This window comes from Rhinatrema bivittatum, chromosome 1 (assembly GCF_901001135.1).
Source record: "Rhinatrema bivittatum chromosome 1, aRhiBiv1.1, whole genome shotgun sequence".
Classification (NCBI taxonomy): Eukaryota; Metazoa; Chordata; class Amphibia; order Gymnophiona; family Rhinatrematidae; genus Rhinatrema; species Rhinatrema bivittatum.
In genome coordinates, this window is record NC_042615.1 from 11,783,464 (window position 1) to 11,809,336 (window position 25,873).

The 25,873-nt window shown below is 45.9% G+C and overlaps 1 protein-coding gene across 1 annotated transcript in view; it reads left to right on the forward strand.

Moving 5' to 3' along the window:
- The window catches only part of LOC115083808 (fibroblast growth factor 2-like), a 114,429-nt gene that overhangs the window by 42,359 nt on the left and 46,197 nt on the right, over positions 1-25,873 (forward strand). The window lies entirely within an intron of this gene.

Consider the following 25,873-nt stretch of genomic DNA (forward strand, 5'->3'; position numbering starts at 1 on the left):
TGTCCACCCCTCTTTTGAAACCCATTGTGTTAGGATCAGTCTGATTTATTACATCCTTCAGTTTCATAGTGATTTCATTTAGTTGCTCAGTCATTACCATCAAAAAAATGTTTCTGGTGTGGGTATGACCCCAGTTTCCTCCTCAATTAAGACAAAGGCCAACTTAATTGTAGTCATTGTAGTGACAGTCTTTGGCCAGGGGTCACGCCCCAGGGCTCCTTCTAGAATCCTGTAATGCCGAGCCCTAAATCTAGCCACTAGGTGTCACCATTGCACAATGATGGACACTCTCTTCCCCCGAGGGCTGGGGGCACTGTCTCCACAGCATCCCCAGCTGAACTGGGAATCAAGCCCAGGTCCTTCTACATAGCAGTACCCTGTAACAGGACTTCGTTTAAGAATGTCTTGGACCTACAATCTTTTATCTTCTCCACACACTCTAGAACTAGTCCATGCTCAGATCCCCACTGGACTGGGCTAGACTGACGGTACTCTCAAGCCAGTTACTTTTATGATGGTGCTGTGCTGCCACCCCTGGGCTGAGAGTGTTGTTGGTGCTGGAATGGGTGTAAGTGGTCTCTGTTCCTGCACTTGCATTGCGTCTGTGCCAAGTTCTAGCAAGGTGCTAATCCAGGAGGAAACTGGATCTTTCGCGGGCTGTAATACTATTTATTAGATCACTGTAATGGATGTTGTAGGGACCTTTGTTTTCGGTAACTTTGCCTGGGAACTTCAGTGTCATAACAAAAGTTAGTGGAAACTGACTTTGAGATAACACACAGGAGAAAAATCAATGGGAAAAGTCCTTTTCCCACTGATTTTCTTTTTTGTTCTGATGCTGAAATTTCCAGGCAAAATAAAAACTGAAAACGAAGGTCCCTCTGGATGTTATACCTCCTGAAGGAGGGCGTTTTGTGGCCTCATACTCCCATATAGCATGATTCTTACAGTAGTATCGTTCAGTCCCACAAAAAGAGACAGTAAAACCCAACACCTGCTTTGTACGTGACGATGATGCACAGATAAATGGAGCATGAAACAAACTTCCAGCATCTTAACCATGGGGAGGAAAGACTGTGTCACCCGTTCAAAGTGCCAAGGCTGTATACGAGGGAAGTCAGTCTGCTTGTATGGCATCTAGTTACCACCATTTCTTCCCTTCTCCCCCCAAACTGTTAGCAAGTATTGTCATAATTTTTCTTTTCAAATTTAGTACTGTACCAAGGCTACTCACACGATCCCATTTAAGAAAATATAATAATGCTCCTTGTGACTTTACCCTCCATTGCCTCAGGTACAAATACTCTGGGGATAGGGAAATTCCTACAGTACCTGCAGAATATAAATCAAATAAATACAAAATAAAGTCCAGCCTCAGACAGGTTGAGACTGCATTGAATGTAGAGCGAGTAGGCTCCAGCCAGCAGCACCCGGCAGAGTGGGTGGACTGCCTTTTGCTTTGCTCAGGCAGCGCTTCCACAGCGAGTGAATCACCAGGGATTTTGTAGTAGCTCTCTTGTGGCTTGGCTAGTACTGGGGGTTGTCCCTGCTACCGCGCCTGTGGCTCCAGCCTGCCACGAGATTGGCAGCCTGGGAGACGTATCCAGCTCTCGAACAGCTGGGCCCGATATGAAGATGGAGGGGAGATGAATCAGACCATCTTTCCTACTCCTTTTCAACAGCCTTTTCCAAGTCCCCCAGATCTTGTCAGTAAAGAGCAGTAAAAAGAATCCCTGTGCAGTATTCACCCTCCAGCGTTTTGTCACTTTTTTGTTTTTTTAATCTGCAGCTAGTCCCAGATACTGGTAATTCACTCTGACCATCACGCAAGGCCTCTTTTCATGTTATCTCTCACCAAGTGCAAATCACAGCCTCTCTTTTGACTCCTTTGCATCCAGCTCGTATCAGGAAACCAGCCTGCATGGCCTCTTCTGATTCTTTTCTTTCTGACTCTCATCAGGGATCCATTCACCATCAGACCCCACTCGATCTTCTACACCCTCTCAAATTGCACTCGACGGCCAGACCCTTAAGGGATGCCTACAAGGGATCCTTACATGTTCCTCCAATCAAAATTGTACAACACTCAAATATCAGAGACAGGACATTCTCTATCACAGGTCCCTCTATCTGGAACACCATGCCTCCGGACCTCAGGCAGGAAACCTGTCTTCTAACTTTCAAAAAGAAACTAAAGACATGGCTGTTCTGCCATGCCTTCCCCGCCTCTAGCTCAACAGCCTGACCTAGAACTGGTCCATCACTTATGTAAATAAATAAACGCTAATTACGCACACAAGTCATCATGAGGTCGGCTCCTTGCCTCCCTCCCATACTCCATTGTATATAGTACTTTATCTTGTTCTCCCTCTCTCTCTTTTTTTTTTCCCACTCCCAGTTAAGGCTTCCTTGTTATAATGTAACTTTATTTATTTATTTATTTTTGGTTTTTTATATACCGATTTTCTTGCATTGGATGCAAATCAAACCGGTTTACAGTAAAACAATTCAACTTGCCAAGTAGCATTACATGGAACAAAGAACATGGAACAATATAATAGTGCTTACGAGCATTACATAGAATACTAGTAACAAATTAAACATTTGAACCTTTAGAGACCATTAGTGACAATTCTTATAGCGAATTTGATTAAATGTGCCTTAAATGATAAAAACGAAAAACAAGGGGAAAAGATTGACTGGGATTTACACGAAAAAGGGGATAGGGAGGAGGGGCAAAAGAAAGAAGATGTAAAATAGGGACGGATAAAGGGTGAATTTATAACAAATAGAATCAATTAAAAATGTCTTGGATAGTATATATTGGGTCTTCAAGGAAATGCCTGACTAAATAGCCATGTTTTCAGTTTTTTCTTGTTGTTTGGTTGGTTATAGTTACTGCTTAGTTCGATGTAAACCGAGTTGATTTGATTTGTATCAAGAAAGTCTGTATATAAAAGCCTTTAATAAATAAATAAATTATGAATGCTTCTCTTCTTCCGGCTTGGATCAGGACATTTTTGTGCATGACCTCTCTTGACTTTCCTTCCCAGTTTCTATCAGGAAGCCCAATGCATGGCCTCGAGTATTTTCCCAGGTTTTCTCACATCCCTTCCCACATATGTCAATCACATCAGCACCCTCCTGAGGAAGGCAAGAAATGCATCCAGTACTGTTCTGTCTCCTCCTGGGCACTACCGTTACAAGCACTCCAGCAGGACCCTGAGCTAAGGTGCTTCAGTTTGCTCCTTCATAGGTCTTAATTCACTAAGGCTTTCCTCCCATTCTGTATTGATGAGAGAGACCACGATGAAGGAGGTCCGATTGGAATGGACTCTGCCATGGCCTGATAACCTCACCAGCACAGGTCTAGGATCCCTTGCAGTGCATACACATCTGTAGGGGATGGGAGCATAGGAAAGTTGCCCTACATGCACGTTGTAGCCTAGTTTTAAAAATAACTATGAAATACTGAAGAAAAAAATCAAGTAGTCTGACTTTTGAAATAGCATTATCTGCTCCTTCAGTGCAAAATGACCACAACAGGAGTCAGGCCGTTGTTAAAAAAAAAAAAAAAAAAAAATACAGGATGACCTCAAAATAAATACTTCCTAACTTGACACAGACAGCAAAAATAAGATTAAATATTGATCTGTTTTTAATTTGAATTTACTCCCATACCTGGAAACTCTCTGGCATGACCTGAACTCCAGGTCCTGGGCAGAATTTCTAGATTCTCCAGGCCTGGGGACATAATTTCTTACTGTGATGGTTTCACCGACATGGGGAGAAGGTGGACTGGTGCCTATGTATTTGAGAATGCTAGAAGGAAACCACCCGTGTCCTCCCAAACACTAAAGTACCCAGATGTTCATAATACTCAGGGTTGCCAGATATCTCCAAGCCCTCTGAGGCATGGTGAGCCAGTCCTAGTTTTGCTTCACTGCCTGCATGGATTTTTATAGTGTTTGAATTTCCTTTAGAAAAGCAGTGCTACAGTTTCATTGTAGGTGCTGGATCAAAACCAGGAACAGCCCAGCTTGTGCCTGGTGACCTGGAGCTATCCAGTAATCCTGGTTCAAGGCACTGAAGGCCTAAGGTCACCACGCACCCCACACTTGTTGAAATCCTTTAATGCATACCCTGTCATGTGTTAGTCCATGGACCTCTTTTAGGAATACAGTGAAAATTGCTCCTTTTTATGGCTCTGATCTGCTCCCAATCATGGCATAATGAGACTATTTTTGAATGGATACTCTATGCAACCAGTTCCGTCATCTTTCCTTCCAAAAGCAACACACAAAGCTTGACATGATTACAGGTTAATTCTGAACGGCTACAGATGCACAGTGGGGGTGGGGGGAAGGGGGGTTCACCCTGTAGATTACATGTACAGAGAACGTGCTGGGTAACCCAGAGAAGGTTGGATTCAATGGGCCATTGCTTGTCTTTCATCCCAACCAACAATATGACTATGATGTGGGGCCTCTGAGGTTAAAAGTAGAGCTTTCTCGTGTTTATATCAATAAAACTCATTTTTCTGAAGCCAGAAAAGAGAGTACATGAAAATAAGCAACGCTTAGTTGCTTTATTAACTGCCAAACCGTACATTTGGAGAGCGAGGTTTGGTTAGGACTTTAATATACAACAGACTCCTTATCCCACATAGCAGTGGCAGGAGCTCAGTTACCCATAGCAACATATCCCCGAGACATATTAGGAATCCTGCTGTAGTAAAGCAAGTTTTCACATGCTCCGGATGAACAATAGATGGGAGATGGTTTGTGGAACACTTAGAACCTTGTAAAAAGTTCTAGATGCTTCATAAAACATTTGAGTCGCTGCAAATGACTTCTGAGCATTGGAAACATTGTGCATGTACTCTAGAAGCCTGACTGGATGCAATGGGCAAACCCAGATTGGCTCAGCTTGGCCCTGTTCACTTGGAGTCCTCTCTGACAGTGTCTGGAGCCGGTGCTTGATGTTCTTGGTGTCACCTTCAGCCACTCTCTGTTTGTAAAAATGATTCTCACAGGACAAGCAGGATGGTAGTCCTCACAAATGGGACTCCTTTTCCATGCTCACACTCCGCCATCCATCGCATCGACGTCCTCTGAACCGGCACTGTCGAAGTCGCACCACCGTCGACAACCTCCCGGTGACCGTCTGCCATCGACGTCTCCATGGCCATCGACTCCCGTCCCCTCCCCCGATGATCGAGGGGATCGGAGGGAGAAGCATCGTCATCGCAAGTCTCGGACCGTCGAGGAATCGAAGTCATCGACCTCGGTACCGTCTGAGCCGCCACCGAAGAAGTCTCAACCAGAAGTGGCACCATCCACTCCTGTCTCTGAGACACCGAGGCAACCCTCACCCAGTCGGGGTTTGGGAGCCGCGATTCCACCGGGTCTTGTTACCCCAGGTCTCCGGGAAGAACTGGACCGGCTGGTCCAGGAGGCAATCGACAAGGTGATGCAACGGTTCCAGATTCCATCGGCACCGACTCCGGCACCGAGAATGGAACCAGTCACCGACCCGATTCTAGCAGCGCTGGCACTGCTGCTAGCCCGGATGGAGGCGCTCATGACTGCCCTTCCACCGGTGATACCTGGGTCACCGGCACAGATACGCTCCCCGATGGCAGCCTCATCGGGTGGAGAAACACCTTATCGAATTCCTCCTTCGGGAGTTGTGCCATCGATGCCGTGTCGTCCCTCGCCACCGATACATTCTTCGGGGGCGATACGCCCCCGAAGAATGCTGGCACCGTTGCCTCCGAATGCTGGAACCGTTCGATGCTGGCACCGATGCCTCCGAAGGTATTCTTGATGTCCCTGGTGATTCCTTTGGCTTTCTCGGAGCCTCAACTGGGGCCTTCGGGTATCCAACCCCCTCGTGGTCCTACAGGTCAGTTGCCTGATCCTTTTGACACCTGGGGTGATGATACCTCTACAGACACAGATGATTTGCCTTCACCACCCTCTCCTGCTGAAAGTAGAAAGCCTTCTCCCCCAGAAGACCTCTCTTTCATAAATTTTGTGAAGGACATGTCTGAATTGGTCCCTTTTCAGCTTCAATCTGAGCAAGATGACAGGCACCAAATGATGGAGTTACTCCAGTTTCTGGATGCCCCTAAAGTCATCACTTCCATTCCAATTCATCAGGTTTTTCTGGACCTTCTAAAGAAGAATTGGGAAACTCCTGGATCTGTTGCTCCAGTAAACAAAAAAGCTGACTCTACTTACCTTGTACAGTCAGCACCTGGCTTTTAGAAACCTCAGCTAGACCACCACTCTGTAGTGGTAGAGTCAGCTCAAAAGAAAGCTAAAAGGGTGAAGCCATATTCCTCTATACCTCCTACTAGAGGAAAACGAGTTCTTAGATAGTTTAGGTAGGAAAGTATACCAAGGGGCCATGCTTATTTCCAGAATAGCTTCCTATCAGTTGTACATGACCCAATACAATAGGGTCATTTTCAAGCAGATACAGGAATTCTCAGATACCCTACCAGAACAATTCCAACAACAACTTCAAGCCCTAGTATCTAAGGGCTTTGAAGCTGGGAAACATGAGATCAGAACAGCTTATGATATCTTCGATGCTTCCACTAGGGTGTCTGCTGCGGCCACCTCGGCATGACGCTGGGCTTGGCTTAAGTCTTCTGACCTCCGCCCGGAAGTTCAGGACAGGCTCTCTGACCTGCCCTGTTTAGGGGATAATTTGTTTGGTGAGCAAATTCAGCAAATAGTTGCTGAATTAAAGGACCATCATGAGACCCTTAAGCAGCTCTCATCGATCCCTTCTGACTTCCCATCTAAATAGCCATTTAAGAAGGACTCTAAAAAGTCATTCTTCCGTCCACGGAAGTACTATCCCCCACCAACTAAATCTAGGTCAGCGAGGCCTTACCATAAACCTCAGCCTTGCCAACCTCGAAAACAAAAACCCGCAGCAGCTCCACAGCCAGGTCCTGCGTCGGGGTTTTGACTTCCAATTAGAGAGCAGATGCCTAATCCCTCTACCAAGCATACACATGAAGTTCGGTATAGAAAAATGTTAAATAAATAAATAAATACCAGTAGGAGGTCGATTAAGCCACTTTACAGAGGATTGGCATCAGATCACCACAGATCAGTGGGTGCTAGCGATAATCGCACACGGTTACCACCTAAACTTCCTAACTCTTCCCTCGGACTCTCCACCTCTGCAAGCGTGGAGACTTACCGACCACTCTGTTCTTCTAGAGCAGGAAGTTTCCCTTCTCCTCCAGTCAAGCACTATAGAACCCGTTCCTCTCTTACAACAAGGACTAGTGTTCTATTCCAGGTACTTTCTGATCCCAAAAAAGTCAGGAGGACTTCGACCAATCCTGGACCTACGGGCCCTCAACAAGTACCTTCACAGAGAGAAGTTCAAGATGGTAACCCTGGGCTCGCTTCTCCCTCTGCTACAAAGAAAGGACTGGCTCTGCTCTCTAGACCTAAAAGACGCTTACACCCCATTGCGATAGCTCAAGCTCATCGCAAATACCTCCGGTTTCTAGTGGGCCAAAACCACTATCAATACCGAGTGCTTCCTTTTGGCCTAGCATCCGCACCACGAGTTTTCACCAAATGTCTCGTGGTGGTTGCAGCATTTCTCAGGAAGGAAGGTGTCTGCGTCTACCCTTACTTGGACGATTGGTTAATCAGGGCCCCAACCCAGCAAATCACTTGGTCCTCCCTGACCCTGACTATTCAAACTCTAATTTCTCTAGGGTTTCTTGTCAGTTACGAGAAATCCTACTTAGTCCCATCTCAAACCTTATCCTTCATTGGGGCAGACTTAGACACCTTACAGGCAAAAGCCTTCCTTCCTCATCAACGACTCCAAACCCTTGTGTCCCTAGCTTGCCAGCTGCAGTCTCAACGAACAGCAACAGCTCGTCAATTTCTAATTCTGCTGGGACACATGGCGTCTTCAGTTTATGTGACTCCAATGGCCCGTCTGGCCATCAGAGTCATGCAATGGACTCTGAAATCACAATGGATTCAAGCCACTCAGCCTCTGTCGACCATTGTCCGCATCACCGACGCACTCCGTCTGACTCTTGCCTGGTGGAAAAATCAATCCAACCTCCTACAGGGCTTGCCCTTTCACCCACCAGATCCTCAAATAATTCTCACCACCGACACTTCCAACGTCGGCTGGGGAGCCCATGTAAACGGTCTACAAACTCAAGGATTCTGGTCTCCAGAGGAAGCCAAACACCAGATAAATTTCCTGGAGCTTCGAGCAATCCGATACGCTCTCAGGGCTTTTCAAGATTGCCTATCAAATCACATCATCTTGATTCAGACAGACAACCAGGTGGCCATGTGGTACATCAACAGACAGGGAGGCACAGGCTCCTTCCTTCTCTGTCAGGAGGCTGCACAGATTTGGACAGAAGCCCTCTCCCGATCGATGTACCTCAGGGCCACCTACTTGCCGGGGGTGGACAATGTCTTGGCAGACAAACTGAGTCGTGTCTTCCAACCACACGAGCGGTCGCTCAATCCATTGGTAGCGACATTCTCTTTTCATAGACCTGTTTGCGTCCCCTCAGAACCACAAAGTGGGCAATTAATGCTCTCTCATTCGGAGCCAGCACTCTCGGCCCAGAGATGCATTCTGCCTAACGTGGACAACCGGTCTGCTGTATGCATTCCCTCCACTTCCTCTTCTGTCGAGGACTCTCATGAAGCTACGTCAGGACAAGGGAACCATGATCCTGATAGCACCACACTGGCCACGCCAAGTGTGGTTTCCCATACTTCAGGATCTCTCCATCTGCAGGTACAATCCCTTGGGAACGGACCCGCATCTGATCACTCAAAACGACGGATGCCTCCTCCATCCCAACCTCCAAGCCTTGTCCCTGACGGCATGGATGTTGAAAGGTTAATCCTACAACCACTTAACCTTTCGGATTCAGTTTCTCGTGTCCTGATTGCTTCACGAAAGCCTTCCACAAGAAAATCTTATTCCTATAAATGGAAAAGGTACACATCATGGTGCACTTCTCAGTCCCTTGATCCCTTTTCCTGTCCAATCCCTAGGTTCTTGGATTATCTTTGGCATTTATCAGAATCAGGTCTAAAGACCTCGTCCATAAGAATGCATGTCAGTGCAGTAGCCGCCTTCCATAAAGGAATCGGGGATGTCCCGATTTCAGGACAACCCCTTGTCACACGGTTTCTTAAAGGCTTGCTCCACATCAAGCCACCTTTACGTCCACCGGCCCCTTCGTGGGACCTTAATCTGGTTCTCGGTCAGCTTATGAAACCACCTTTCGAACCTCTTCACTCCTGTGACCTAAAATACCTCACATGGAAAGTGTTATTCCTTTTAGCTGTCACTTCTGCTCACAGAGTTAGTGAGTTACAGGCCTTAGTCACCTATCCGCCTTACACTAAACTCCTGCAGGACCGGGCGGTACTCCGCACTCACCCCAAGTTTTACCTAAGGTAGTTTTGGAGTTTCATATTAATCAATCCATCATACTACCTATTTTCTTTCCCAGGCCCCACTCCAACTCTGGGGAACAGACTCTGCATACCCTCTACTGTAAACGGGCTCTAGCATTCTATCTAGACCGTACAGTTGCCCACAGGAAGAGCACTCAATTATTCGTCTCTTTCCATCCCAACAAGTTAGGGCAACCTGTGGGTAAGCAGGCTCTTTCCTCCTGGTTGGCGGACTGCATCTCTTTTTGCTATCAGCAAGCAGGCATTCCTTTTCAAGATCGTGTTAAAGCACACTCTGTGAGGGCCATGGCGACTTCAGTAGCACACCTTCACTCGGTGCCGCTTCCTGATATCTGCAGGGCTGCCACCTGGAGTTCTCTCCATACATTTGCAGCCCACTACTGCCTGGACAAAGCCGGAAGACAGGATTCCATCTTCAGCCAATCTGTCCTGCGTAACCTTTTTCCAACATGACGTACCAACACCCTTCCGCCTACCCGGTGGGGTGCGGATGTCCTTCCCAAATTCCACCCCAGTTGTTGTGCCTGTTGCACGCCGTTGGGTACATTTGGTGCACGTTCAGACATCCTCAGCTCGGTACTCACCTATTTGTGAGGACTACCATCCTGCTTGTCCTGTGAGAAAGCAAATGTTGCTTACCTGATGTAACAGGTGTTCTCACAGGACAGCAGGATGTTAGTCCTCACGAAACCCGCCTGCCACCCCGCGGTGTTGGGTTAGTTTTCTTATTTTATTTTTCGGCACTGCCTGTAGCTTTGAAACAAGACTGAAGGGGGACCCCTGCTGGCTGCAGGGTTGGTGCCATGCTGGGCATGCCCAGTAGGGGCCAGTCAAAGTTCTGGAAACTTTGACAGAAGTTTTCCGTGATTGGGCTCCATCCTGATGATGTCACCCATTTGTGAGGACTAACATCCTGCTGTCCTGTGAGAACACCTGTTACATCAGGTAAGCAACATTTGCTTTATCCCAGGACAAGCAGGATGCTAGTCCTCACATATGGGTGATGTCACTAACGGAGCCCTAGTGCGGGAAAACTTTCTGTCAAAGTTTCTAGAAACTTTTGACTGGCCTAGTGAGGCCACTGAGCATGCCCAGCACGCCATGATATTCTCTGCCACAGGTGTCTCTCTTCAGTCTTCGTTTTTCCACACTGCTGTAAGCATCGCAGGACAGGAGCAGTTGAGATTCTGTCAACATTTATTTTTTGACTTATAAATCAAACTATTGATATTCTCTCTCTCAAAACCTCTCGGGTTCTTTTTTCTTACCGGCCGATAAGTACCCCAGTCTCATTTTTACTTTTTTAGTAAAAAAAATTTCTCTTCTCACAATCTCATTCGTTCATCGATGGCTGTCGATCGGGGGGGGGGGGGGGGGGGGGGGGAAATAGCAACAGGTTTAAAAAAAATGCCCTGTCTGTGCCAGAAAGATGTCTATCACCGACCCACACAGTGAATGTGTATTATGTCTCGGTGAGAAACATGAGGTAAATAATTGTCCACAATGTGCGGAGATGATGCCGAAGGGCCGGAAGGCCAGGCTAGAAAAGATGGAACATCTGTTCAGCCTGCAACTTATACCAGCCCCCTCACAGTCATCGAAGTCTTCTCCGGCTGGAGCGACTAAGCGGTTAATTCTTAAAACACCTCGCCCAGGACTGTCGGGGGATCGTTTGTCTCCTTCATAGTCTTCGACGTCGACGAAATCCACCGATCAAACTAAGTCCAAACACCGACATCGAAGCCCCTCGATGTCAGACTCTGCTTCCCAGGAGGGATCGATGGCGAAGCGGCCTAAGCATCAGGAAACCCCGGAGCTTTCAACGCCTCGGCCTACTCCGATACAGGTACCCATTCTAGATCCTCCACAGGGCACTGCGCAGGGTCTCATGTCTCAGCCTCCGCCACTACCCACAACCGCTCTGACTCCATCGGTTGTGCGGCCGGAGTTGTCCGATTTAATCCGACAAGCGGTTTCACAGGCTTTGAGGGACCAGCTTTCAGTACCGACGTGCATGTTGATGCCGATTGCTTACAGCATCGATGCCGGCAAGTCTGCCGATGCCAGTGGTACCACAGATGCCGGGGTCGATCTTGACACCGACGACAGGAGGAGAATCTGTCTACGCCCAGAATTATTACGGCATCGACTTCGATCTATGCACAGCTACCATCCACTTCATCGGTGCCGATGACCATGTTACCGCCATCGACAGTGTTGACACCGAGAAGACCTTTATCCACACTTGCGTCGATGCCACCTATTATTTCATCGATGCAACCATCGACAGAGGAGACTGAGCCTCAAGATCTAGCTCTCCTCCAATGTCTCCTACAAAAATATTAAGTAATCGATACAATACCACAAAAACCCACGAAACAAGTTCCTCCATCAATATATATCGTTGACCATTACCTGGACCATCAGGTATTCACCAGCCACCCAGGTCAACCCCAAAGACTCCCTACAAAGATGATGATGAAGACACTTGGGATGATCAAGGGACAGACACTTCTTCTGAGGACTTTATATCAGACCCCTCGCCTCCAGAATCAAGAAAAAGGTCCCCACCAGAGGACTTATCTTTTTCCAGTTTTATCCAAGACATGGCGGACACAATACCTTTCAAACTTTCATCAGAACAGGATTCTAGGCAACACACACTAGAAGTTCTGCAGTTTGTGGACCCGCCCAAACAAGTATTGGCGATTCCCATCCATGATGTGCTCTTAGATCTGCAGCACCGTATTTGGGAGCACCCATGTACTGTATCTGCAGTGAACAAACGTGTGGACACAACCTACTTAGTGCAATCAGCACCAGGATTTCAGAAAACACAACTACCACATCAGTCTGTGGTAGTAGAATCTGCCCAGAAAAAATCAAAGTGTGTCCGTCCACACTCCTCAACTCCTCCAGGGAAAGATCATCGCTTCCTCGACTCCCTTGGCAGGAAAATTTACCAAGGTGCAATGCTAACTTCCAGAATCTCTGCCTATCAGCTGTACATGACACAGTATCAGAGAGATCGCTGGAAACAAATGGAAGAATTCACAAATTCTCTACCTGCACAATTTCAGGAAGCAGCACAGGCCATAGTTACCAAAGGCCTAGAAGCAGGGAAGCATGAGGTAAGGGCGGCTTATGATAATTTTGACACTGCCTCAAGAACAGCAGCAGCAGGAATCACTGCACGCAGGTGGGCATGGTTAAAAGCCTCAGACCTCAGGCCTGAGGTACAGGAAAAGCTGGTAGATTTACCATGTCTCGGAGACAATTTGTTCGGAGAAAAGGTCCAGGATGCTGTTCAACAGCTTAAGGACCACACAGAGATCCTACGACAATTGTCCCAACTACCACAGGAGACATCAATACAGCCCTCTCTGCGCCTTCCTCACAGGGACCCTAGGCGTTCTTATTACAGACCAAGGAGGTACTACACCCAACCTACTAGAATTAGGCCTTCTAGGCCTCAGCAACGTTCACAACCTAGACAGCCCAGAACAACCCGCACTCAACCTCCTCCACAGACTGGTCCAGCAGCGGGTTTTTGAAGATCAGACCAGAGAACAGGCCCACCTCCTGAATCCCCGACCAGACCTGCCAGTAGGAGGCAGAGTATTCTATTTCCACTCACATTGGACGAATATAACATCAGACCAATGGGTACTCTCCATAGTGTCTCGATGCTACAAACTAAATTTCCTCTCAATACCACCAAATTCTCCACCAACTTTCTTCCCACAACAAAATTCTCAACTAATTCATCTACAAGCGGAATTATCCACTCTTCTGAAAGCCAAGGCCATACAATTCGTACCCCAGGCTCAGCAGGGCAGAGGATTCTACTCCCGTTATTTCCTCATTCCAAAGAAACCCAGAAGCCTGCGTCCCATCCTAGACCTCAGAAAACTCAACAAATTTCTCAAAAAAGAGAAATTCAGGATGGTTTCTCTAGGCACCATGCTTCCACTCCTTCAAACAGGAGATTGGCTTTTATTTATTTATTTATTTATAGATTCTTTTATACCGCAGTACGTATAGACATACATCACCTCGGTTTACAGTGAAACAATAAATTAGCAACAGGCTTTACATGTAACAGTTTAAAAAACAGTAAAACATTTAACAGCAACAGGCTTTACAGAAACAAGGGTTTTAAAGATAATATGCATACATCATTAAATATCAAACAATAAAATATAAATAACCATGTATTCGCAGGAGCAAATTAACTGTCAGCAGCGAGACCAATGTCACATTGAATACAATAGCCTAAATTGAGTAACAGTGGGGGGGTATGGAATAGCAGAATGTAAATACAAAATGCGAGGAAAAGAACTTGGAGTCAGTGAGGAATAGTAAGGGATAGCTGAATTTTTAGGTTATATGAGATTCATAGAGTGAATGCTTGTTCAAACAACCATGTTTTAAGGTTTTGTTTGAAGGTTTTGTGACAGGATTCAAGACACAGGTCCAACGGCATGTTGTTCCAGATTTTGATACCTGCTATGGAGAATGATCGATCTATGGTGGAAACGTGTTTGATGTGTTTTAGTGGATGGACAGCTAATTTCGCTTGGTGAATATTTCTAATTGGTCTGTTGGAGGTGCGAAAAATGAGCTGATCAGAGAACCATTGCATCTCTTGGTTGTGAATTGATTTGTGGATGAGTGAGAGAACTTTAAAAGTAATTCTGAAGGATACGGGTAGCCAATGTAGGAACATGAGTGCTGGAGTAATATGTTCATGCCGTCGAGTATTAGTAATTAAACGAGCAGCGGCATTCTGCAACATCTGAAGAGGTTGAATTGTGCTTTTAGGGAGTCCCAGTAGTAGTGCATTACAATAGTCAATCTTTGGTAGAATTGTGGCTTGTAACACAGTCCGGAAGTCCTGAGGATGTAATAACGGTTTAATTCTTTTCAATGTATGTAACTTGAAGAAGCCACTCTTGATTGTGGTTGAGATGAAATTGTTCAAAGTAAGGTGATTATCAATAATGACCCCAAGGCTGCGGACCTGCTTTAGCTTGGTATGGTCTGTTGTTGAGGAAGGATCATGATGCGTGATGGTTGAGGTGTTCTTGTGTGGTGTTATAATGAGTAGTTCAGTCTTGTTGGTGTTGATTGCAAGAAAGTTTTCCATGAGTAGATTTTTTATTTCAGTAAGTGCTGATTCCCAGGTTTCCATGGCCTTAGCAAGTGAATCCTTGATTGGAATAATGATCTGGACGTCGTCGGCGTATATGAAATGCCGGAGATCCAATTTCTTCAGTAGTTTACAGAGTGGAGATAGATATACTTTGAAAAGAGTTGAGGAAAGTGAGGATCCTTGAGGGACACCTTGTGACAGATTTCTAGGTTTTGACGTATGGTGTCCCACTTTGACACTGTAAGTCCTATCTTTCAGGAATGATTGTATCCAGGATAAGGCAGTGCTGGTGATGCCAATTTGTGAAAGGAGAGAGAGGAGTGTATTGTGGTTCACCGTGTGAAATGCTGAGGAGATATCCAGAAGGGGCAGAATATAAGAGTTACCAGAATCAAGGGATTTTAGTATGGAGTCTGAAAGGGACACTAGTAGTGTTTCGGTGCTATGGTTCTTCCTAAATCCATAATGCGACGGGAAGAGTAAATGATTTTCCTCTAGATAGTCAGTTAGTTGTTTGTTTATGACCTTTTCTAGTATTTTTGATAATAACGGGAGGTTCGATACTGGTCGATAATTAGCCGGTTCAGATGGATCCAGGTCTGCTTTTTTAAGGGTAGGCTTTATTATAGCATGTTTGAGTTGTGTGGGAAAGACTCCCTCTGTTATAGAGGTGTTAATGATGTTGGAAATCGCCGGGGCTATTCTAGTAGGAATGGCTAGGAGCGTTTTTGTTGGCATAATGTCAACGGGGTGTAATGCTGGTTTGATTCTTTTTAGAATTGCTTCAGTCTCCGATACAGTAGATAATTCAAAATTTGAGAGTGTGGGTAAATCATTTTGGGAGCTTGTTAGTGCTGGAATTGTTGGCCGATATGGAGATGTAAAACGAGCCATGATATTTGATATCTTGTCCTGGAAATAGGCGGCTAATTTCTCACATTTATTTTTGGTCTCTGGATCTTCAAGACGCTTATGCTCACATCCCAATATTCCCTCCTCATCGCCAGTATCTACGATTCATGGTAGGCCACCAACATTTCCAGTACAGAGTTCTACCATTCGGACTAGCCTCCGCTCCCAGAGTATTTACAAAATGTCTAGCAGTATTAGCAGCACACTTACACAAGGAAAGTGTCCATGTGTTCCCATATCTGGACGACTAGCTCATCAGAAGTCAATCTCAACAGGGAGCTCTTACGTCTCTAAATCGGATGATTGCTCTCCTTCACTCCATGGGTTTTCTCATCAACTATCAAAAATCCCACTTTACTCCGTCTCACCTACTTCAATTCATAGGAGCAGACTTGAACACAACCCTATCAAGGGCTTTTCTACCCAACAATCGAGCAGAGACACTTTCCCTTCTAGCAAAGTCCATTTACTCAAAGAAACAAGAGACAGCTCATCAGTTTCTAACCTTATTAGGCCACATGGCCTCCACAGTTCATGTCACTCCTATGGCATGACTAGCCATGAGAGTAACTCAATGGACTTTAAGGTCAAAATGGATTCAAGCCATTCAACCACTGCATTCTCCAATTCAAGTAACCCACCAGCTACGTTCTTCTCTACTTTGGTGGGTGAACAAGGACAATTTGCGCAAGGGCCTACCCTTCCAACAACCAGTCCCACAGATAACTTTAACCACAGACGCATCCACGTTGGGTTGGGGAGCTCACATAGACAATCTCCAAACCCAAGGCACTTGGACAAAACTCGAAGCAACGTTTCAAATAAACTTCCTGGAACTTCGAGCTATACGTTATGCGCTGCATGCGTTCAAAGACTGCCTTTCACACAAGATTGTCCTGATACAAACGGACAACACGGTTGCCATGTGGTACATCAACAAACAGGGAGGCACGGGCTCATATCTCCTTTGTCAAGAAGCCACACAGATTGGGCCTGGGCCCTAACACACTCACTGTTTCTCCGGGCCACTTATCTGGCTGGCATTCAAAATGTACTAGCGGATCGACTCAGTCGTCAATTCCAACCACACGAATGGTCTCTGGATCCCTCGGTAGCGACCAGAATCTTTCAATGTTGGGGTCAACCAACAATAGACCTCTTTGCATCACACCTGAATCACAAAGTGGACGAATTCTGTTCTTTACAAAAACAGAAGAACCAACCAGCCAAGGACGCCTTTGCTCGCCCTTGGAACTCAGGCCTACTATACGCGTATCCTCCGAATCCGCTCATAACAAAAACTCTAGTGAAATTACAACACAACAAGAGGTCCATGATACTCATAGCCCCGTATTGGCCTAGACAAGTAATGGTTTCTCACACTTCTAGAGCTCTCAGTCAGGGATCCAATTCGTCTGGGGGTAGCTCCCACTCTCATAACTCAGAATTAGGGCCGGCTGCGCCATCCCAACCTTCAATCCCTATTTCTGACAGCATGGATGTTGAAAGCTTGATATTACAACCACTCAATCTTTCAACCCATATATTTATTTTATTTATTTAAAACATTTTATATACCGGCATTCGTTGTGGACATCATGTTGGTTTACAGTCAAGAAGTTAAGTTTGGAAAATTACATTTTAACAGGGAAGTTCAAACTGGGAGAGGGGGTAACGATAGGCAGCTAAGAAAAGACAGGGTAAACAAAACAAGGATCCTCGCGGTGAGGAGATGGATTATAAAAACATAGTTCCTCAATATGAGAAAAAGGGAGTAGATGTATTGTGGTCTACATTGGCACGGGTTGATGACTTTTTATTCTGGGTAAGCTTGGTTATCTCAAGTGCTTATAGCTTCACGTAAACCTTCAACACGAAAGAACTATGCTTTCAAATGGAAGAGATTTACATTGTGGTACAAGCAAAACAGCATCAATCCTTTCACTTGCCCTGCAACTTCTTTACTAGACTACTTGTAACATCTTTCAGAATCTGGTCTCCAGACTTCATCTGTACGGGTACATTTAAGTGCAATTTCTGCTTACCATAACAAGATAGCAGGTGCACCAATCTCTACACAACCTCTTGTCAACAGGTTTATGAGAGGTTTAACTCAACTCAAACCACCAATTAGGCCTCCAGTCACACAATGGGATCTAAATTTTGTATTTTCAAGGCTCATGCGTTCTCCTTTCGAACCCATAGATTCCTGTGATCTTAAATTTCTCACATGGAAGACTGTCTTCCTCATAGCCATTACATCAGCTAGACAGGTTAGTGAGTTATAAGCACTTGTCACATACTCACCCTATACAAATTTTCTACATGATAGAGTGGTACTCCGTACACATCCAAAATTCCTTCCCAAGGTAGATACGGAATTCCACTTGAACCAATCCATAGTTTTACCCACATTCTGTTTGTTTATTTATTTATTTAATTAAATGGTTTTATATACCGACAACCGTTTGCACATCGTGTCGGTTTACAAGTAACTTACAAGCAATGTATATATAGTCATTGCCTTTACAAAGAACAGTAAACAGTAGAACGAAATAACAGAGCAACAACTAGATAAATTAGAAAATGGGGGATTAAACTAGGGGTGACATAGGAGGGGGCAGGGGTAACCAATGACACAAAGGGGAAAGGTTATGCACAAGGTTAGGCGAAGACATTTGATATGTACAGGTTAAATACATGGTTATATAACCCTGTATACAACACTCGGGAAAGGAGGTTATATACAAGGTTATATAATATTCTTTATATACAAAATGAAGCGAGGAGAGGAGGGCTAGAGGGGGCAAGTGTTGGAAGTGGGTCCTGAAGGGGGAGGGTTAGTGATTGATGATGAAAGGGGGTAGGCTTGGACCCTTGGGCTGGTTAGGACAGAGGATGAAGTGCTGTAGAAGTCCACAGCAATTGTCCCAACCAGGAGGCAGTTCGGAAGTTCGAAGCAGGCTGAGACCCCAGACTTATGGTGGAGCCCTATGCGACCAAGGACTCGGTACCCTGTGGGCGGACGGGCGAAGTGGGGACCTGAAGATTGGAGAGTCTTCACCCTGGAAACCAGCGCTCCCCCAGGAGAAGCCCTTAGGAGCCTGGTCGCTGGGACTTCAGGAGATTCACCCTGGAAGCCGAAGTCCCCCCAGGAGGAGCCCGTAGGGACCCGGCCACTGGGACTTAGGTGACTCCTGAAGGTGAGGGTGATCCGGACGGCTGGCGCCTCTAGCAGGTCGTGGTTCCGGACGGCTGGCGCCTCTAGCAGGTCGTGGTTCCGGACGGCTGGCGCCTCCAGCAGGTCGTAGGTAATCCAGAAGTCTGTCCCGGAGTCGAAGTCCAAGAGCGGTCCGCAGCCAGTCCAGGGGTCGGTATCCAGAGAGAGGTCCACTCTTTTTTTTTCCCTGAGAAAAAGGCAAAAAGAAAAAAGAAAACCTGCTTGTCCAACAAATAACTCACTTTATATTCCCTGTCTAACCAAGCTGAGCTTCTTTCCTTACTTGCAATAAAACTTGCAAAGGTATTAGTTTTCTTCAGACCTTAAGGCAGTTCTCTGTATTAAAATATTTTTTTAGCTGTTTGGCTTTTTCGCTCCTCCCTGAGACAGTCTTTTAAACTTCTTCATGCTTTGTGAACCACTAGCAGCACTGCTTCTTTGGCAAGTAACATACAACAAACTTTCTTTTCCTTCTGTGGAGACTAGGTTTCTGCCTCTGCAGAAATCCCTGAACTGATTCCATATGTAGGATAGCAGAGTAACTTTCCTAGACTGCAGGCAGGAACCACACTACTCTAACCTTTTTTCTTACAAATTCCAGCTTTTTTACAATTATCAGCATACAAATGTGTAGTCTGCTTACCTCTAGCAGCGTACTTACACTACTAGTTTTTACCAGAGAGGATTCAGGAGTTGCCTTCTCCTGGAGATGTGGTACCTCCTGTTCCCAGCTTAGCTCAGCTTCTTATCCTGCTCAACAGGATCCCACCCACAAAACTCTTTGGGTTTTAAGGTGGACCAGGCTAGATGCCTGATCCACAGCCAGTCCACGGGTCGAAGCCAGAGAGCGGGTCAGAGCCAGAGCACGGTCCAAAGCCAGTCCAAGAGGTCAGAGCCAGAAGAATCAACAGCAAGGGGGGCAGGCAGAAGCGGGACGAAGACAATCAGGAACGCAGCAACCACAGGCAAAACCCAGGAACCTTGTTGCAAGGCAAAGAAAAGAGGCTAGTTGCAGGGTACTTGTACCCTGAGGGCGTCTGACGTCATCGTTGGTTCAGCTGATGATTTTCCCGCGCTGGCCCCTTTAAGGGGAGCTCCTCCCCGTGCGCGCGTCAGGGGGCGGGGCCAGCTGCGCCGAGTCGTCGGCATCTCTCCCGAGGAGGGAAAGACGTGCTGGAGGGCTTGCAGGCCCGAAGACGTCCCGAAACGGCCCGGGCCGCCCCCGAAGTAGGTGGAGGGACCGGGGCACGGACCGTAACACATTCTTTCCAAGGCCTCATTCTCATCAAGGAGAAAGGGCCTTACATACCTTGGATTGTAAGCGTGCACTATCTTTTTACTTAAACCGCACTGCAGTCCACAGGAAATCCAATCAACTCTTTGTTTCCTATGACCCAAACAAACGGGGGAAAGCAGTGGGAAAACATACTCTATCCAACTGGCTAGCAGATTGCATACAATTTTGTTATGAAAAGGCAGGCCTTCCTCTCCAAGGGCGAGTAAAAGCACATTCAGTAAGAGCAATGTCAACCTCAGTAGCACACTATCGCTCAGTACCGATTCTTGACATTTGTAAAGCAGCAACATGGAGTTCTCTTCACACCTTTGCAGCTCATTACTGTTTGGATAAACAGGGACGACAAGATTCCACCTATGGACAATCTGTCTTAAAGAACTTGTTTCCAATTTAATCCCAACTCCTTCTACAACCAACTGGCTATGATCTTCGGCTGACTCATTTCAACAATGCTTCAGTATTGCTTCACTACAAAATGACTCAGCCTATAGCTTGCCAATCACCCATATGTGAGGACTAGCATCCTGCTTGTCCTGGGATAAAGCAAAATTGCTTACCTTGTAATAGTTGTTATCCCAGGACAGCAGGATGTAGTCCTCACAGAACCCACCCGCCACCCCGTGGAGTTGGGCTAATACCTTTTATTACTATTATTTTATTTTTGCTAAAGCTCATTGCTACATAAGAGACTAAAGAGAGACACCTGTGGCAGAGAATATCATGGCATGCTGGGCATGCTCAGTGGCCAGTCAAACCCAAAGAGTTTTGTGGGTGGGATCCTGTTGAGCAGGATAAGAAGCTGAGCTAAGCTGGGAACAGGAGGTACCACATCTCCAGGAGAAGGCAACTCCTGAATCCTCTCTGGTAAAAACTAGTAGTGTAAGTACGCTGCTAGAGGTAAGCAGACTACACATTTGTATGCTGATAATTGTAAAAAAGCTGGAATTTGTAAGAAAAAAGGTTAGAGTAGTGTGGTTCCTGCCTGCAGTCTAGGAAAGTTACTCTGCTATCCTATATATGGAATCAGTTCAGGGATTTCTGCAGAGGCAGAAACCTAGTCTCCACAGAAGGAAAAGAAAGTTTGTTGTATGTTACTTGCTAAAGAAGCAGTGCTGCTAGTGGTTCACAAAGCATCAAGAAGTTTAAAAGACTGTCTCAGGGAGGAGCGAAAAAACCAAACAGCTAAAAAAATTTTAATACAGAGAACTGCCTTAAGGTCTGAAGAAAACTAATACCTTTGCAAGTTTTATTGCAAGTAAGGAAAGAAGCTCAGCTTGGTTAGACAGGGAATATAAAGTGAGTTATTTGTTGGACAAGCAGGTTTTCTTTTTTCTTTTTGCCTTTTTCTCAGGGGAAAAAAAAGAGAATCATTGTGGCTGTGTATGTTTGAACCGGCTGTGGCCCTCCAGCAGCAAGCCAGCAGTTCTGCACTAGAGCACAAGTAAGCAAGCGTAATTGAGCAAGAAATAGATGCATGGATTCAAATCCTCCTGGAAGGACAGAGGCAGCTGCAAGAATTTACTATAAAGCACCAGACTTCTTGGGCATATGCTTGGAAAGAATAGGAAGTAAACTGGGCAGTCCGTACTGCCAACCTGCCAGAAATAAGGCCAACAAAGGGCTCACAGCAGCTGGAAGCAGAGGAAGCTCTGCATTCATATGAATCACATGACTGTTGCTTTACCCTCCAGAGGGACAAAACTGCAGAGGAAGATAATAGCAGTAAATGTGCTGGGGCACGAGAGAAGCATGTGAAGAGTGTGACAGAAAACCCTGGCATGGAACAAATGAATACACCAGTAGAATAATTGGCAGAAGGAAAGCCAGAGTTGTGAAAACAGGTACCGCAGAGTGCAAACCAACTGAATGAATCTGCAGTGATTCTGGTTTGAATGCAAGAAAACCCATGGTGGAGCTGTATAGACTACCCTGAAGAAAGCATCACAGACTGCCCTGAGGGAGACAGTATAGAGTGGCCTGAGGAAGTCATCACAGAGAAGCCAGACAGAGGCACTGCAGTCGGTGATGGGGCAGAGGAGTCAGACATCGGGAGAAAAACTGAGAAAGAGAGAAAGCCTGGCATACAGCGAGTGGAAGAGAAACCACAACAGCACCCAGATGAAGTCAAGAGAGTCCTGCTGGAAGAGGAGTGGAACCTGGAGCAGCAAATGGATTCATTTGAAGCACTGTGGGTGGACAGTGGGCAAAGGGCATAGTGGGTGGTTGTGGTAATGATGGTATTTGGGATAACCCTAATAAGAGGGGAAGAGCATAACTCTATAGACCCTACACAGAGTTTAGCTAGCAGGAGACCAGAAGAAATATACTGGGGAGTGGATTCACTTCCCTGGATGGGATCTATGTTGTCTGAAGACACTTGGCCCAACAGGTTCAGGCTGAGGGGGAGGGTATGTAAAAGAGTCCCTTTGAATTCTTTGACTGTTTTAGTCTTCACCACCTGCTCCGAAAGGGCTTTCTCCGTGAAGAAATATTTCCTGACATTGGTTCTGAGTCGTCCCCCCCTGGAGTTTCATTTTGTGATCCCAATTACAATGGAAAAGGTTTGAAGTTCGTGTATCATTAAAACTTTTCAGGTATCTGAAGGTCTGTATCATATCTCCCCTGCACCTTCTCTCTTCCAGGCTATACATATTCAGATCCTTCATCTCCATTTAAGTCTTCCGATACAGACCCCACACCATTTTTGTCACTCTTCTCTGGACCACTTCCATCCTGTTTCTGTCCCTTTTGAGATGAGGTCTCCAGATCGGAACACAGTACTCCAGGTGGGGCCTCATCAAGGGCATCACCACTACCTTTTTCTTCCTGGTTATTCCTCTCTCTATGTAGCCCAACATTCTTCTGGCTGTAGCTATTGTCTCGACACATTGCTTCGCCGTCTTCAGATCACTAGGCACTATCACCCTCTCTTAGTCTGTGCACATCAGTCTTTCACCCCCCATCAAATACAACTCTTTTGGATTACCGCATCCCAGCTGCATGACTCTGCACTTCTTGGCGTTTCATTTATTATTTATATACCGCACATACCATACTCATATAGCCAATCAAGGCAGTTCACAACAATGTAATACAAAAATATATTATTTAGAACACGCAAAAACAAATTAAAATTTCAGACCTCCCCTTTAACAATCCATTTATAAACCACCACCCACAAATAAAACTGCATTCCTTGTATCAACCTACTACTCCCCACTTCCTACGCTACCTACCATCACTTTTATTTAAAACCACATTTTCCCCTTCTTCCAGAAAGCCGTATAATCAATCTCTTGCTGAACATCCTTAGGGGCAGAATTCCTCCCCATACACAGAGAACATTCGCCTTCAATTCTTTATTTTGCCCACTTCTCTCCAGGATAGAATCCCAGCTGCCAAATCTTCAAGCATTCTTCAAGCTTTTTTAAATCATTTTTCATTCACTCTACTCCTTCAGGTGTGTCCACTATGAAGATCTTAATATCATCCGCAAATAGACAGACAAACTTTACCTTCTATCCCTTCCACAATGTTGCTCATGAAGATATTTAAAATAATCTGTCTCAAAACTGATCCCTGTGGGACTCCACTTAACATGGATTTAAAACTTAAGCTGTGACCATCTACACCTCACTAGATGTGTATCTCTGATTTCTGGTAAACTACCATGATATCCAATCTAATTGCAAACCCATGTGTCTATGTCCACTATTCAGAGGCAAACCCTATGTATGCTACTCTCCTATGCCCTCTGTGCTGTATATTTCTGATCTGCTGTCTTGATGGAAAATTGTAACATAATTGAATGGTGATGATAAGCTGGAGGTCTCACATGGGAGGGGAGGGAACATGCTTACCACATCAAAAGAAGCTGGTTGCCTTGCCACAGACGCATTGGGTCTTATTCAGCAGATTTATTGCATTGGCTGGGAATGGAGAAAAACTCTTTTTTTTTTTTTTTTTGAGTAATACCCATATCATGCCGGGGAGGTTAGGACTTTTCAGCTTGGAGAAGAGACGGCGGAGGGGGGATATGATAAGGTGTTTAAAATCATGAGAGGTCTAGAATGGGTAGATGTGAATCGGTTATTTACTCTTTCAGATAATAGACTAGGGGGCACTCCATGAAGTTAGCATGTGGCACATAGGAAAATTAGTTCTTACGTGATAATTTTCATTCCTGTAGTGCAACGGATCAGTCCAGACCATGGGTTGAGCCTCCTGTCCAGCAGATGGAGATAGACCAAAACTGAAAGGGTATCCTATATCAGGACAGAGCCTACCCTGCAGCCCTTCAGTATAACCATTGTCAAAGCAGTAAAAGGCATAAGGTCAAGCAAGTAACAGAAGAATATTAACTTTGTGTAAACCAGCAAACAAATAGAACAATTGAATGAACTGTGTGACTAAGTGCTCTTGCATGACTACCCCAGATCATCATGAAAGATGCTTCCGGTGCCTGTAATGAGAATCAAAGAGAGCCATGCAGAGACACAAAATTACTCCTAGAAAAAGGAACAAATACAGTAAAAAGTTTGAGCGGACAAAAAAAAACGGGAGGGCGTCTGGACTGATCCGTGGTACTACAGGAACGAAAATTATCAGGTAAGAACTAATTTTCCTTTCCCTGTACGTACCCGGATCAGTCCAGACCATGAGATGTACCAAAGCTTCCCTACAAAGGGTGGGACCTAGACAGTCCTGCTCGAAGAACTTGCCGACCAAAGGAACCAAAGACTGGCGCCTGAACGTCAAGGCAGTAATGACGAGCAACGGTATGCAGGGACTTCCATGTAGGTGCCCTGCATATTTCCTGTGGAGAGACCGACTTACTCTCTGCCCAAGAAGTAGCCTGAGAATGCAAGGAATGAGCTTTCAAGCCTTCAGGAACCGCCCGGCCCTTGCAGATGTAGGCTGAAGAAATCGCCTCCTTCAATCACCGAGCGATCGTAGTCTTAGAAGCTTGATTACCCCTATTTGGACCGCTCCACAGAACAAAAAGATGATCTGAGACCCGGAAGTCATTGGTAACCTGAAGGTAACACAGCAAAACGCATTTTAACGTCCTTCGGATCCGGCTATATCCTCAGGAGAGAAAGCGGGGAGTTTCACAGACTGATTTACATGAAAAGAGGAAACAACCTTGGGTAAGAAAGAAGGTACGGTTTGAGAGAGACTCCCGAATCCGAAAACCGCAGAAAAGGCTCTCTGCAAGACAGGGCTTGAATCTCGGACACCCTCCTGGCGGAGCAAATGGCGACCAGGAAGACAGCCTTGAGCATCAAGTCCTTGAGAGTAGCCCGATGGAGAGGTTTGAAAGGGGCCGAACAAAGAACCCGAAGCACCAAATTGAGACTCCACAAAGGACACGTGGCCCGGACGGGCAGCTTCAGGTGCTTCGCGACCCTGAGGAAATGGACAACATCTGGGTGGGAGGCCACTGCCCACCCCTCGATGGTGCCCAGGAGGGAACCGAGGGCGGAAACCTTTACGCGCAACAATTTGACGGAAAGACCCTTGGATAGCCCCCATTGAAGGAAAGTGAGAACCACAGAAACCCGAAGGCGAACGGTCCGCGCAAGTGTTCTCAAAAACTTTCCAGACATGGACATAGGCCAGAGACATAGACTGCTTATGAGCCCTAAGCAGAGTAGAGAACCTCTTCTCTATAACCTTTTCTCCTCAATTGTCACCATTCAAACACCAGGCCTTATCTCATTGGGGGGCGGACTTGGCGGCCATGTGCTGCAGACCACCATCTCGGAAGCCACGATGGC